The 13,034-nt window shown below is 42.5% G+C and overlaps 1 protein-coding gene across 1 annotated transcript in view; it reads right to left on the bottom strand.

Annotated features, from left to right (window-relative positions):
- Positions 1-1,332, bottom strand: part of ZNF385C (zinc finger protein 385C) — a 204,655-nt gene extending 203,323 nt beyond the window's left edge. The window contains exon 1 of the mRNA XM_020811683.3: positions 1,198-1,332. The gene's annotated coding sequence lies outside the window, so the exon portion shown is untranslated. The remainder of the gene's footprint in view (positions 1-1,197) is intronic.
- Between the last annotated feature and the right edge of the window lie 11,702 nt (positions 1,333-13,034).

Raw genomic sequence — 13,034 nt, 5'->3', positions numbered from 1 at the left:
GATGAAACTGCCGTTGGAACGCTGATGAAACTACTGTATATCCTATTTGGATATACAGTATGCTAAATAGATTTCCAATCTATATTAAATGCTTAAAATTAAAACTGAAAACTTAAAGTTCAGACCATTTATCATGTTAAGTCCTATATAAATCTTTCAGAACCTATCTTGTATGAACCCTACTCAGGACAAACACCAAAAGACTCTACGGATACCCTTCTATTTGGCTTCAACCAAGCCATTCACCAGCCTACCCAGTGTCTATATTTCAGACCTGAAATCCCTTAGAACCACACTCACACCTTGAAAAAAATATCTCTGTACAGAAAATAGCCCACTGTAGGGTAACAAATGCAGAAGGAAACATTCCTAATAAAAACTTAGTTCAGCCATCCCTCTGGGCTCTCTATAAAGGACATTCCACTTGCCTGAACACACACATCTTTTGGTTCACAGAGAATCTGCATCTGCAACTGTTGATCAGCAGCACAGTAGTACCTTGTTAATAACAAAATAAATAAAATTAACGACAGGAAAGACAAACCCAGAGAGGGCAAGCGCAACCCCATTCAGCTCCAAAAGAGGATCAGATAGGGCGTTTTCAGAAGTCCCCTTTGCTTGTCTTAGGTTCATGGGAAGCGGGGCGGGGGGGGGGGGAGGAAAGGTGGCCGGGAGGATAGCCGGGTTAGAGAGGTATTTAAAAAGTGGAATGAGGGAGAAGCCATAAAATGGACCGGTACACGGACAACGAAGAAATGCAATCGAAAGCAAATAAGAGTAGACATTAAGAGCATAAAATTCGAGAAGAAAAAAATAAGAGGAAAAAGGGGGGAAAGGGGGGGAATAAGGCGAAAGGAGAGAGAGAAAGAAATTGAATGGAGAGGAGGGGCAGGCAAGAGGGCCGATTGACAGACACCGGGGTTTGACAGACAGAGGGGCGCATCCTTTCCCCCCCTCCCTCGAATACGTCCTCTGGGAAGGTTGTTCTTCCTCACCCGGGCCCACGCCAGTGGTGCCCACGCGTGCCCACTTTTCCACGCACACCTGCCCATTAGTAGACGGACGAGCCCAGGACCGGTTCCGCCTCCCGCGTGCCTCGCACCGCTGGGCGCGCTTTCTTCCAAAAGGGGGGAGAAGTACGCAAGCCCCCCCCCCGGATTCGCCCGGGGGGGGCGACCAACCTTCCTTTCCTCTCACCTGGCCAGCTGCTGCTCAGCTGGGCATCCCTCACAACATGTTCTCTTCCCGGGGTAGATCCAGCGGCGAGCGAGAGAGCAGCCGGCAGCCCACTTCGCGCCCGCCTGCCCGCCCGCCCGCCTCCTCGGACCCTGGGGGACGCGCACGCGCGCTATCCCGGGCTCGTGGAAGGGGGTGTGTGTGTGCGCGCGCGGGGAGGGGGTGTTGGCGCGCAGCTGATTCCCGCCCCCCTCCCTCCCTCCCTCGCCTCGGGCTGCCGTTGGAACGCTGACCCGGGCAGCGCGCGAACTGTGACAGCTGCACCAATTAGCGCTGAAGGGAGGAAAACGTTTTCGCATGCCCGCTGCATGTAAAAAAAAAAGGGGGCTCCTTGCATTCCGCAAGCCCCGGAGATGAGGTGGTTTTGCGCGTTGATCGCTTAATAATCGAGCGAGAGGCGCTGAAGGATAACCTGAGCGATCCAAGAGTCAGAGCGCCTTCCCGACAAGGAAAGAAGAAACTTTGGGGGGGTGGGCTTCTTAAATGAGATGGACGCAGAGTGAGGGGCTTGGTGGCGGTTTAAAATTTTATCCGGTGGGTGGACTGCAGAAAAAGGGGTGCTGTTTTCCTTCCTCCCTTTTAAAAAGCACTGAGGGCAAAAAATAAAAAAAATAAAAAAATAAAAAAAAATCCGCGGGCGGGAAATATCTTTATTAGGACTAAACATTTTACGGAAGTGGCCAAGTTCGGAGTTCTCCTGAACACCTTATTGGGCTGGATGGTCTATAAAAAATAGGAAGAGGTGAAGTAGCAGGACAGTAAAAAGATATGGCCAGATGTTGCAGTGGTATGTATTAAATCAGAGCGTGTTTTATAAACATTTTTTTCCCAAAAAAATTAATTGAAATAAATGAATGGTGCCATTCACTGCCGCTAGGTTTATTGGCAGCTAAGGTAAAGGTAAAGGTGAAGGTAACCCTTGACATTTAGTCCAGTCATGTCCAACTCTAGGGCAGGGTGCTCATCCCTGTTTCCAAGCCACAGAGCCAGCATTTTTGTCTGTAGACAGTTTCCATGGTCACGTGGCCAGCGCGACTAGACACGGAACGCCATTACCTTCCCACTGTGGTGGTATCTATTTATCTACTCACATTTCTACATGCTTTCAAACTGCTAGGTTGGCAGGAGCAGGGATAAGTGATGGGAGCTCACGTCATCACGTGGATTCGATCTTACGACTGCTGGTCTTCTGACCTTGCAGCACAGAGGCTTCTGTGGTTTAACCCACATGCACCACCACGTTGCCTTACTTATTGGCAGGCATTGCCTTAAAACAAAGCAGGGCTGCAATCCTAAACATGTAAGGTAGGTGACTACACTGGGAAAAAAATGACACTTTGAAGTAGGGAGGCATGTGATCCTACTATAACATTGGAATCCCACATCCCTTTGCCTGGAATAAGCCCCACTCGACTCAGTGGGACTTACCTCTAGGTGGACATTTGTAGGACTGCACACCAATTGTGACAACTAGGAGGGATAAATCAACGATTAGTGTGGTATAGTGGTGATAGTATTGGAATGAGTCTGGGAAAAATGTGATCCAAGCCTGTACTGATCTGTAAATGTTGTCACCTGAATTTTGGCCTGCCAAATTCTCTCAGACTGGCCTACCTTGCAGGATTATTCAGAGGATGAAGTGGGGATGAGGGGGAAAAACCCACACATGATATGTTGAGCTCTGTGGAGGAAAAGCATAATCCATATGTAAGTATCTAAATAAATACAAATTGAAATGTTTGCTTCTCAGTCTTAGTTGCTGATAGGGAATCCCTCTTTCTTTGATGCCATGAGTCTCCTAGAAGCACCTGGCTGCCACATTTGGAGAGCTATGCTGAACTCATGGGAACTTTATTTCTTCAGTCAACATGGCTCTTCTTTTCTTACATTCTTAGGGAGAAGGAAATGTGCCCATCTTTAGCTTTCGTTCAAAAGCTCTTTGCCTTTAGCAGTTGTATCACAATTCCAGTTCAACCGCTGTGAGCTTTCATCACAGAGAAGTCCAGTTCTCTTCGTAGAATTTCAGTCATTTGTATAGTTATTACAATAGCAGTCACTCTGGAGATAGCTTGTTTGTAATTCCTGCTGTATAGGTTAACAGGGTGAGGGAGGAAGTGGAGTAAAGCCATCCCAATAGACTAGTAGGATCTCAGGCCCATGTCCAGTTTTGTTTTTTTTGTTCCCACTTAGTCTGCATCAATATTTACACCCCACCTAAATGGAATATTGCTGAACAGATATAGTATTTCCTCCAAACAGTCTAAAGTTTCTATAAACAGGCATAATATGTTTTGTGTCTATGGGGGATTGTGCGTCAAAGTGGTATGGTTGATAAAAGTGTTGGACTAGGGCTCGTTTGAGCTGGATTCAAATCTTGGCCTGGTTATAGAAATTCATGGGGGTGGCAGCAATGGTAGACAACCCACTGAACATCTCACTTACCTCAAAAAACCCCATTAAGGCATTTCATAAATAGGAAGCAGTCAGATGACACATAAAAACAGCAATGGGAAGTGCTAGTTATACCCTTTTGTCTGACAGTGAATTTTGGAGCTGTAGCTGAACCCAAAGTCTGCACCAGATCTGCCTAATAGCCTTTCTATTAGGCAGTGACACAGATACCTCAGTCAGCAGATTTCAAGTGTCAGGAAAGGGCTAAACATAAATGTTTATTTACTTTGTTACTTCTTTTTTTTAAAATAATGACAGGAATTGAAAGAGGTGTCTGAGGGGATTTTCTTCCTCATGGGCCAGAATAACTTTGCTGGCTTAGGGCGTTATAAACCCTTATGGGAGTGAGCACATTTACTGTTCTGCTTCAGGCAGCAAAATCCCTTGTGCTGCCTCTCTTTTTTGGCCAACATCACATTGCGCTGCCCTCCCCCTCTCTTTTTTTGCATGGAACCATGGAATCTATACATCCTTGGCTATGAGGGACAGGACGGTCTTCTGTTCCTGTCAGAATTGCCAAGAAGCTGGTACGTACTGTATGTCAGCATCAAGGGACTAACTACTCAAGGGGAGCTTTTAATGGGAAGAACAGGGATAAACATCATCACATCCTATTGCTTGCTGATCAACCTGGTGTTAAAGGTGAAGGTATGTGCATTCCACGAGTGTCACTGGTTGCAGGACATATCCAAGAGACAACTAGCAGTGCAAAAATATATATATTTATATACTGTACTTTGAGGTATGTGTGGAAGAAGAATAAATCCTACTTTTGGTAGTGTTTGCTTTTAGGGCAACTTGTAGTCTAGGGGTGCAACTCTCCCCCCCATGTTTTTTGTAGCAGATCACAAGCCACCTATGACTACTTTTTGGAAAATGTTCCAGGGGTGGGTGTTGTCAGCCAGTTATCACTATAAGGGAACTTGTACTGATCAGATTTCAGGATACAATGGCTTGCTTAAGAGTGGGACTTTTAAACTTTGTGATTGAAGGGGATGAAGGATATGTATAAAGTCAATTGTCCTGGACTGCAGCCACTGAATAATGTTGAATAGTGACAGGGTCTGCTACAAAGCTGTTTCATGAGTTTGCTGCTCTCAAAGACTTAAAGTAAAGCAACCATGTGCAATATCTTTAGCTACTCACACTGACTCAACAGCCATTCCTTCTAAGTCTAGCAAACTATGCTCAACTTAAAAAAAAACCTTCAGGTGGGTGGTTATAATTAATTTCATGCTTCTTGTTCTTGTTTTTCTTCTTCCAGCATGTAAGTCAATGGGGAATAGCCAGGAGCTTTCCGTCCCTGCATACCACTTTCTTCAAAATACCAGTCAGCACTAGAATTCAGCTACTCAACAAGTAAAGGGCAGGAAAGGAATATTGGATATATTTAATATTGCCCTTTCATGTTCCCGGAAAGATGGTGTTTGCTTTTTAAGTAGGGATAGATTGGCTACTGGATGTTTTATTTAAAACTGCTTTTGCTGACTCCTTTGGCTGAGCTGCTTTATTATTAATTGCTCTACATCATCTAGACGTTCAAGGCTTTAAAAACGAACTGTGTGGACAGTTAGAAAAATTATCACCATTCTCAAGAAAACAAACCAATATCTGCCCAATCTGTAAAGTAGTTTTCCCTCATAATTTTGTTTTTTTTAACTAATGCGTCCATACATGTAAAATCATTTTTAAATCAGCTTTCCTTGTCCTCTTGTCACTGGAGTCAGGATACACACAGACACCCTCACACCACGGCTTTGGAGGGTGTGTCTTTTACTCTGGGGGCATTTAATGGGGCTCTAATAAAAATGTATTTGGAGGAATGGTTTTGCATCCTGATGCAAAGGCCATCCAGAATCATATTTCAGCTGGAATGACATGTTTTTTGTAATATATTATTTGCCTCCTTTTTTTTAAATGTATAGAATCATGTACATATGGTAATCAAGGCTTTTTTTTTTTTTTAATCTGTTCCTGTGCTTTTAAAAAGCACCATCTGCAAGATGAGGGATTCCCCTTTTCCTGCTTTTTCTTACCTGATGGGACTATTTGAAATATTGAAAATGTGCCATGGGTGATTTAGCAAAGTGGCTGGTGTGGAGGGTGAGCCAAGTGACAAAATGCCCATTACTTGGAAATCAAATGGGGAGGCTGAAAGACAAATAATTACTCCCCTCCTCAAACCTGAGTACAAAATAGAGGTGTGCTTTGAGACCTCAATGCAGAGAACAATGCTTTGAACTCAAGAGCTTTCTGCTCCATCAGACTATCCATTTCGCAGAAATTGAGTTGGTGAAGCTGAAGAAATGGGGTGTGGGGTGCCCAAGAACCTGAATACATGGGGGGGCACAGGGGTCTTGACATTCTGCATCGCCTTTTCCCTGCCAGCCTGGTTGAAGCTGACCATTGTGGTTATACAAACCACACACATACACACACACATATATAAAATGTGTCATGATTCTAAGCACTTTAGTCATTGTCCGGAGTACGCACAAAGATTATGGAGGGAGTGGAAAGAAGGTGGATTTGGAATTGATGAACAGGTTGTCATAAAACAGAAGAGAAAACTTGCTTTAATTGATGCTTGCAATGGGAGGGAGGATAGTACACAGAAGGTAGGAGGAGGCAAATGACCACAAAAGCAAGCCTAACCAAACTATCCAATGTCTGTCACTTTTACCCTGCTAGCATGTACCTGTCAGGGCTATGGATATCAAAGTTTTCTGAGATCAAGGCTAGGACTGCCCTGCCCAATTGCTTTCAAGTTCATTGAACAGCAGCAAAATAGAATTAAATACAGCTTCATGGAAGTGGAGTCCTCCCCTTCTTTTGGAAGTTCTAGGTACTTTTGTTATTACATTTTAAGAATTCTTCTCTAGAAATATGAAATGTTCCCTCAGTGTTCAGTTAGGGTTGTGTTCTTGGCTGTTGCTGTTTTTTCTTAATCAATGAAATCTTTTTTTCCATCTCTATAAATAATTACAGATGCTCTAATGGATCTCATACCTTAGTTGTCAAGAGATGCTTTACTTATCAAAAAAGGGAGGATGCAATAGTACGAATATTTTGCTGTGATCACTATTTATATGAAGCTTTAAAATTCTAGACAAACATTTTAACTCTAAAATATTTTCTCCCTGTTATTGTGCAGTTATCTGTAAGAAAAGAAAAGGTTTTAATTAATACAGGCATTCTCTGCATAATATTATACATCATTGTAAACTGAACATTGGAGGGTGTCATATAATTTGGTCATAAGACCCACTTTAACTCCACTCTGGGGACGTGGTGGCGCTGTGGGCTAAATCACAGAAGCCTGTGTGCAGGGTCAGAAGACCAGCAGTCGTAAGATCGAATCCACGCAACAGAGTGCGCTCCCGTTGCTTTGTCCCAGCTCCCGCCAACCTAGCGGTTTGAAAGCGTGCAAATGCAAGTAGATAAATAGGTACCACCTCGGTGGGAAGGTAACAGTGTTCCGTGTCTAAGTCGCACTGGCCATGTGACCACGGAAGATTGTCTTTGGACAAAACGCTGGCTCTATGGCTTGGAAACGGGGATGAGCACCGTCCCCTAGAGTCGACTGGACAAAAATTGTCAAGGGGAACCTTTACCTTTACTAACTCCACTCTCCCAATGTAGCCCTTTCCCATGCAAATGAGGTCAAGGCTCCCGTACATTGAACACCTATCTATCTATCTATCTGTCTATCTGTCTATCTGTCTATCTATCTATCTATCTATCTGTCTGTCTGTCTGTCTGTCTGTCTGTCTGTCTGTCTGTCTGTCTGTCTGTCGTGAGCTGCTTATATATTGTCCCATAGTGCTTAAAGCCCCCTCTAGGCAGTTTACAATTATGTACACATTGCCCTCTTGCCCAGTGAGCTGGGTACTCAATTTACCAACCTCAGAAGGATGGAAGTCTAAGTCAACCTCGAGCCAGCTACTTGAGCCCAGGATCAAGAGCAGAGTCTTCACTGAAGTGCTGCCATTAAACCACTGCACCATGACAACAGATCCTGGCTCAGTGCAACTTGTCTCAGGTGGGAGACAAAAACTACTGGAATTCCTATTGTTGTTGCTTGTTTTTCATTTATTTGCTTTGAATGTTAGATGCTCCTTTTTTGTTTTTATAATATTTCATTTTCATAATTTAATGAATGATTATTTTAGTATTACATTGTTAGCTGCCTTAAGTGTTGCTTTCTTTTAAAAGAACAACACAAAAACAGAGTGTTGCTGTTTTGTTTTTAAACTGCTGCAATAGAGAATAGGCATGGAAGGTGGAATCTGGAGACTTGCAGATGTGTTTGGACCTCAGTTCCCAGAATGGCTCACTAGGGTTATTGTATACCTCAAACACCTGGAGGGCCATAGTTGTTGATCTGTCCCTGATAGAAATCATCACCATCCACAAGATGCCAGCACTGAGTGTGACCAGAATTTAGAAACTCACATTTTTGGACTGTAATTCCTTGGAAGATTTGGGGAGTTGTAGTCCAAAAGTCCAAATTTTACAAGTTCTGGGTGTGACCCATCAGAGATGTGCTCATAGAGGAAGAAAAGTTGCTCAGAGGCACCCTGAACTGAAATGAGTCCAGAATGCTTGTTATCTAGGTACCAAATGCAACACCTTATCCTGCTTGTGCATCCTGTGCTCCCTTGTTTGTTTGTTTGTTTGTTTGTTTGTTTGTTTGTTTGTTTTGGCCACACATAGACAAGAAACTGGCCTAGTTCTTTCATTGCTCTGCCTCTCCTCCCTGACATTCTGTTTACAGCAATGCCATTTCATTTCTGCTTTGCAGAACTTTCTTTTGATAAGGAATCTCTCCAAGCATTCATAATGGCCACACTCACGCAGCTGTCTCCAACCAGCTATTTCAGCAATATAGATTAATGGAGTTTTAGCACCAATCTTCACTGCTTTCTTTCTTTCTTTCTTTTTCTTTTTCCCCTTTCTTTTTGCCATCTCTGGGGAAAGTAGCAGCATGAGAGGTTTAATGAATGTGCATTCACCCCTCTCCCCTTACAAATAGGAAGGAAAAATCTATATATTCTACTTGCAAGGAACTTCTCTTTGGTTTTAGTCTAGTTCATCCTTCTCCTTCAGAAATCTTGAACTACAACTCCCATTGACCCCAACCACCATACACAATTGTAAGACTGGCTAGGGTGACAGAGACTATAGTTTTTTACACATGAGGAGGGGGTCAGGTTGGCTTAATGTTTAAAGGTCTCCCAAATACACTTTCAGCTGCCTTGCTCTTACCATTATTTGTCTGTTTCTCTACAAACAGTGCTCTCTAGTTTAAAAATGCAGCCCTTGTTCTATTTGTTTTATTGCTATTTGTTTTTCATTAATATGTTATCCTAGTCTTAACATCTCTTTCCCTTTTCTTGAGAAGGAAAGAATGACTAAGAGGTGGGTACCGGTACAGATGCAATGAATTTATTGGAAAAACATAGGAAAGTAAACAATAATTCTAAAACAGAGGTTGTTTAGATGGGGTGTATGTGTCTGAGGCCTGTCTCCATTTTTTAAAAACAGTTAAATATTTTTTTAAAAATAGTTAAGTATTTTTAAAATAGGTAAAAAATTTAATAATTAGAATGTCAAAACATATAGGGTATCCTTAGCTACAATCAAAAGAATTACTTAAAATCTGTATCTGGGGTTCACATTTTTGTGCCAAAGAATCACTGTAGAAGGAGGGTCTTTTAGGATGCATTTAATGGGGATGAACTTGAGTGACAATTTCATAGGGGGTTGGGAAGCATTATAAGGTGTTTCCATTTGAAATAGTGAGGGTTTGTGTACATCAAACTTTTATTATTATTATTAAATAAAAGGACAAAAACAAAGGTTCCAAGGTATACACATCGTGTTCTGGTACACACATACCCTGAATTTCCAGGCTCCCTCCCTTGAGTTTTGGGACCTGAACTTCAGACATGCACAATGTGTGGTCCTTTAAACACTGTTGGATAGCCAATGCTATTATCCCTTTTCATGGGCAGTGGTTGCTATGAAAGGCTGATGGAAGGTACTGTCCAAGAGCATCTGAACTCCTATTTGTCTGCACAGGTCTTTAGCATTTCTAATTAGATTTACAGAATCGTATAGAGGAAGGGACCACAAGGATACATTAGCCCAATCTTCTGCTACTCCAGGAAAGTTAAAGCAAGTTCTACAACTACAGCACCTGTTCTAAAACATGTATTTAATAAATAAGCGCTCCAGACTGCTGGTTCATAATGCAGACTTTTAGAAAGCTAGACCATGTTCTTAAACTTGAGATCTTTCACAATCCACAATGCATAGGGTATTACAGCATGTTTGCAACCCCCAATTAATCACAGTTTTCACCAATTCATGCTTCTCAGATGTGTTGGGGGTTGCTTGTATTCCAACACATCTGGAAAGCACCAGGTTGGGGAAGGTTGAATGTTCTTACGCTCACACTTTAGAAGAGAAGTAAGGGTACTGTGCACGGCCACACCATCTAGTGGTGGTGTCTGCAGTACCTCCAGGTGTCAACTAAAATCCAGTTCAAAAGACTCAATTAGAATTTCGGATTTATTTGAAAACAGAGCAGAGATGTCAACTTGAGTTGCGGGATTCGCTGTTAGGTGGCACTGGTGACTTGACTTGAGGTTTTTTTTTAATGGCTTGGAACCCACCCACCCCTCCCTTTTTTCCTAGTGGGAAAAGCTGATTTTTAATAGGGATTTGGATTTGGGGCTTGGAACTCAGGATCTGGTAACAAACACTTGGACTCAGGACTCAGACCCAAAGATTTGTCAACATCAGTGAAACAGAATAACTGTTAGTACAGAATTAGACTTTGATAATCAAAAAAGAATTTTAGGAACACTTTAAGGCAGTGAACAATGCCTCTTCAGTGCCAGATCTCTATTTTTGCCTCTCTGTAATCTGCACCTAAAATCATTATGTGTGACTGACAAATACATAATTTCCATCACAAGTGTTTTCCAAAATGCCCAACCTGACAGTCACAGGCGATTTGCTGATTATGTTTGTCTTAGTGGTAAGCAATTGAGCTTTGCTATAACAAAGTGTACACTGCATTTTAGGCCCCCTTTCCTACCACTAGCATATCCAGGATGGTTACCTCTTATTAGATCTGTCATTTCCAATGTCCAATAAAGCATGTGTCCGACACATACAGGGCTTAAATACCAGCTTAGCAGAGCTAGCTCGTGCCACCTGGCGCACATGTAATTATTTGCAGCTGTTAATTTTATTGTTTTAGGAAACCCCTGCCAAGAGAAGACTGTTAGACTCGCTGTGCGTATATATGTGTAGCTTTCTTTAATTAGGTTCCAGTTTTGGGGGGGGGGGAGATTAAGAGAAGATAATGAGACCCAAGCGGGTAATACAAGCAGCGCAAACACACATAGAATTCAATGAGAAAGACTCCGTTCCCAGAAGAAGAGTGATCGTGGTGATTCCAGATGAAAGCATTCTTGAGCAACTGGAATGTTTTGGACACCCTCCTTTGGCATTCTGGACACCCATAAGCAGCAAGTATGCAAGTGTATTTCTGCGAAACTGATGGAGACACTTTTATTTCTTTGAACAGAAGCACAAACGTCTGGTTCAAAAGGATCTCCTGGGGAGTGGGGAGAAGCTTGTCAGTGTACTGGAGCTTGAATGGGGAACATCTGCCTTTGGAGAGAATCAATTGAGTGGTGCCTTTAACTGCACAAACCAAATTCCCCAGTCAGGTCCTCTGGGTGGGGTACGTGTGGGAAAGAAATCTCCATTTATTAATACAAGTGCATCAGTACTGTATTTCAAATAAACAGTGGAGGGTGAGAGGGAGGAATCCAGATAAATTGTCCGGGAGGATTAGGCATCTTGTTCACTTCTTTTCTGTAAGTGGCCAATTATAGATTGTTGACACTGTATCACTTCTGCAGGGAAATGCTTTTCTTTGTTCATGTTTGTTTGAAATGGAGGGCCTGGCTCAAGGATGCTTACATGTTGGCTTTCATAAAGTTATATCCACAGAAGCCATCTGTAAGGACTACTGCTTCTCTTCTCAAATCTAAATTTTCTTCTGTTTTCTTCTGAATGGATTGTTGGGAATAATAAACTCAAGTTTTTCCTTTGGCCTCATCATGAGGACTCTCGAGTAATTACTCGTAGCTATAAGCTTACCATACCAGCCTGCTGTATTCTTCTACATGATAACATGCAGTAATAACCAAACCTTTACATGAATTGCTCCAATTTGTAATCTGAAAGAGTACAGTATTAGCAAAAGTGTGCATCAGTAGTTTACTATTATTGAGAAGTGGCAAGTAGCAGATTCTTTTTTGGGTGTGTTTTCTTTTCTAAGTGAACCACAAATGTGCACATTCCTCAACTAATGCACATATTAGGAAATGTATGTATCAAAACACACACCAATCTCCATGTAAAAATCCCCTTCATAAATGCTCACAATCTGACATAAAACAAGGCTGGGAAGAAAATGCAGATGAGATTCAAAGAAATGCAGTAAAACTGAGAAAGAGAGATTTTTGCATCCCTAACCCAAAATAGTTTTGGCAGTTTTTAAAATACACTCAATAAAATGGGAGCAAGGGCAGCTTGAATTTAAACATGAAAATGAGAATACTGTATATCCATTTTTTGAATGCAGTATACTTGAAAAGTGCCTTGCTCTGATGTCTTTTAAGGCTAGTAACCTGAACAAAACTGAAGTAGGGGATGATGTAGAAGTCTGGTATCTACATTGAATTTACTAGTATGCTGACCATCATGAACTGCTGGATAACTCAGTGGCCTGGGTATCCGGAAGCAGAGCCAGAGGTTGAAAGTTCAATTCCCCACTGTGCCTCCTTGACAGGGGCTGTACTCAGTGACCCATAGGGTCCTTTCCAGCTCTGCAGTATTAAGATGAAATATCCAGCTGTGGTATAGCGGACAGAGTAATGGACTAGGACTCAGGAGAACTGGGTTCAATTCTGCAGCTCTGCCATGGAAAACTCACTGGTGGGAGGGGAGACATTGGTAAAACCACTCTTTAAATACTTCACTTACTTTGTAAACCTTATTAGGGTCACTGATCAGTCGATTCTGATTTGATTGCACTTAACAACAAATGTCTGTCCTATCTCATGTGTTATTTGAAAACATTTATAAGACTGCCTGACCAGCACTGGGAAGCTTCCTGCTGCGACTGACACTACCATCAGGGCAGCCTCACTCACTTGCCATGTGGGGGAAAAGGAGCCACTGGCGATGCTTCCTCCCCTGGCAGAAGCAATGTCCCCAACCAGCTAGTGCAGTGGCTGGGCAGGGACATTGTTCTTGTC

Source organism: Pogona vitticeps, chromosome 6 (assembly GCF_051106095.1).
Source record: "Pogona vitticeps strain Pit_001003342236 chromosome 6, PviZW2.1, whole genome shotgun sequence".
NCBI classification, from domain to species: domain Eukaryota; kingdom Metazoa; phylum Chordata; class Lepidosauria; order Squamata; family Agamidae; genus Pogona; species Pogona vitticeps.
The sequence above is the reverse complement of the archived record's forward strand: the minus strand, read 5'-3'. Positions and strand labels throughout refer to the sequence as shown.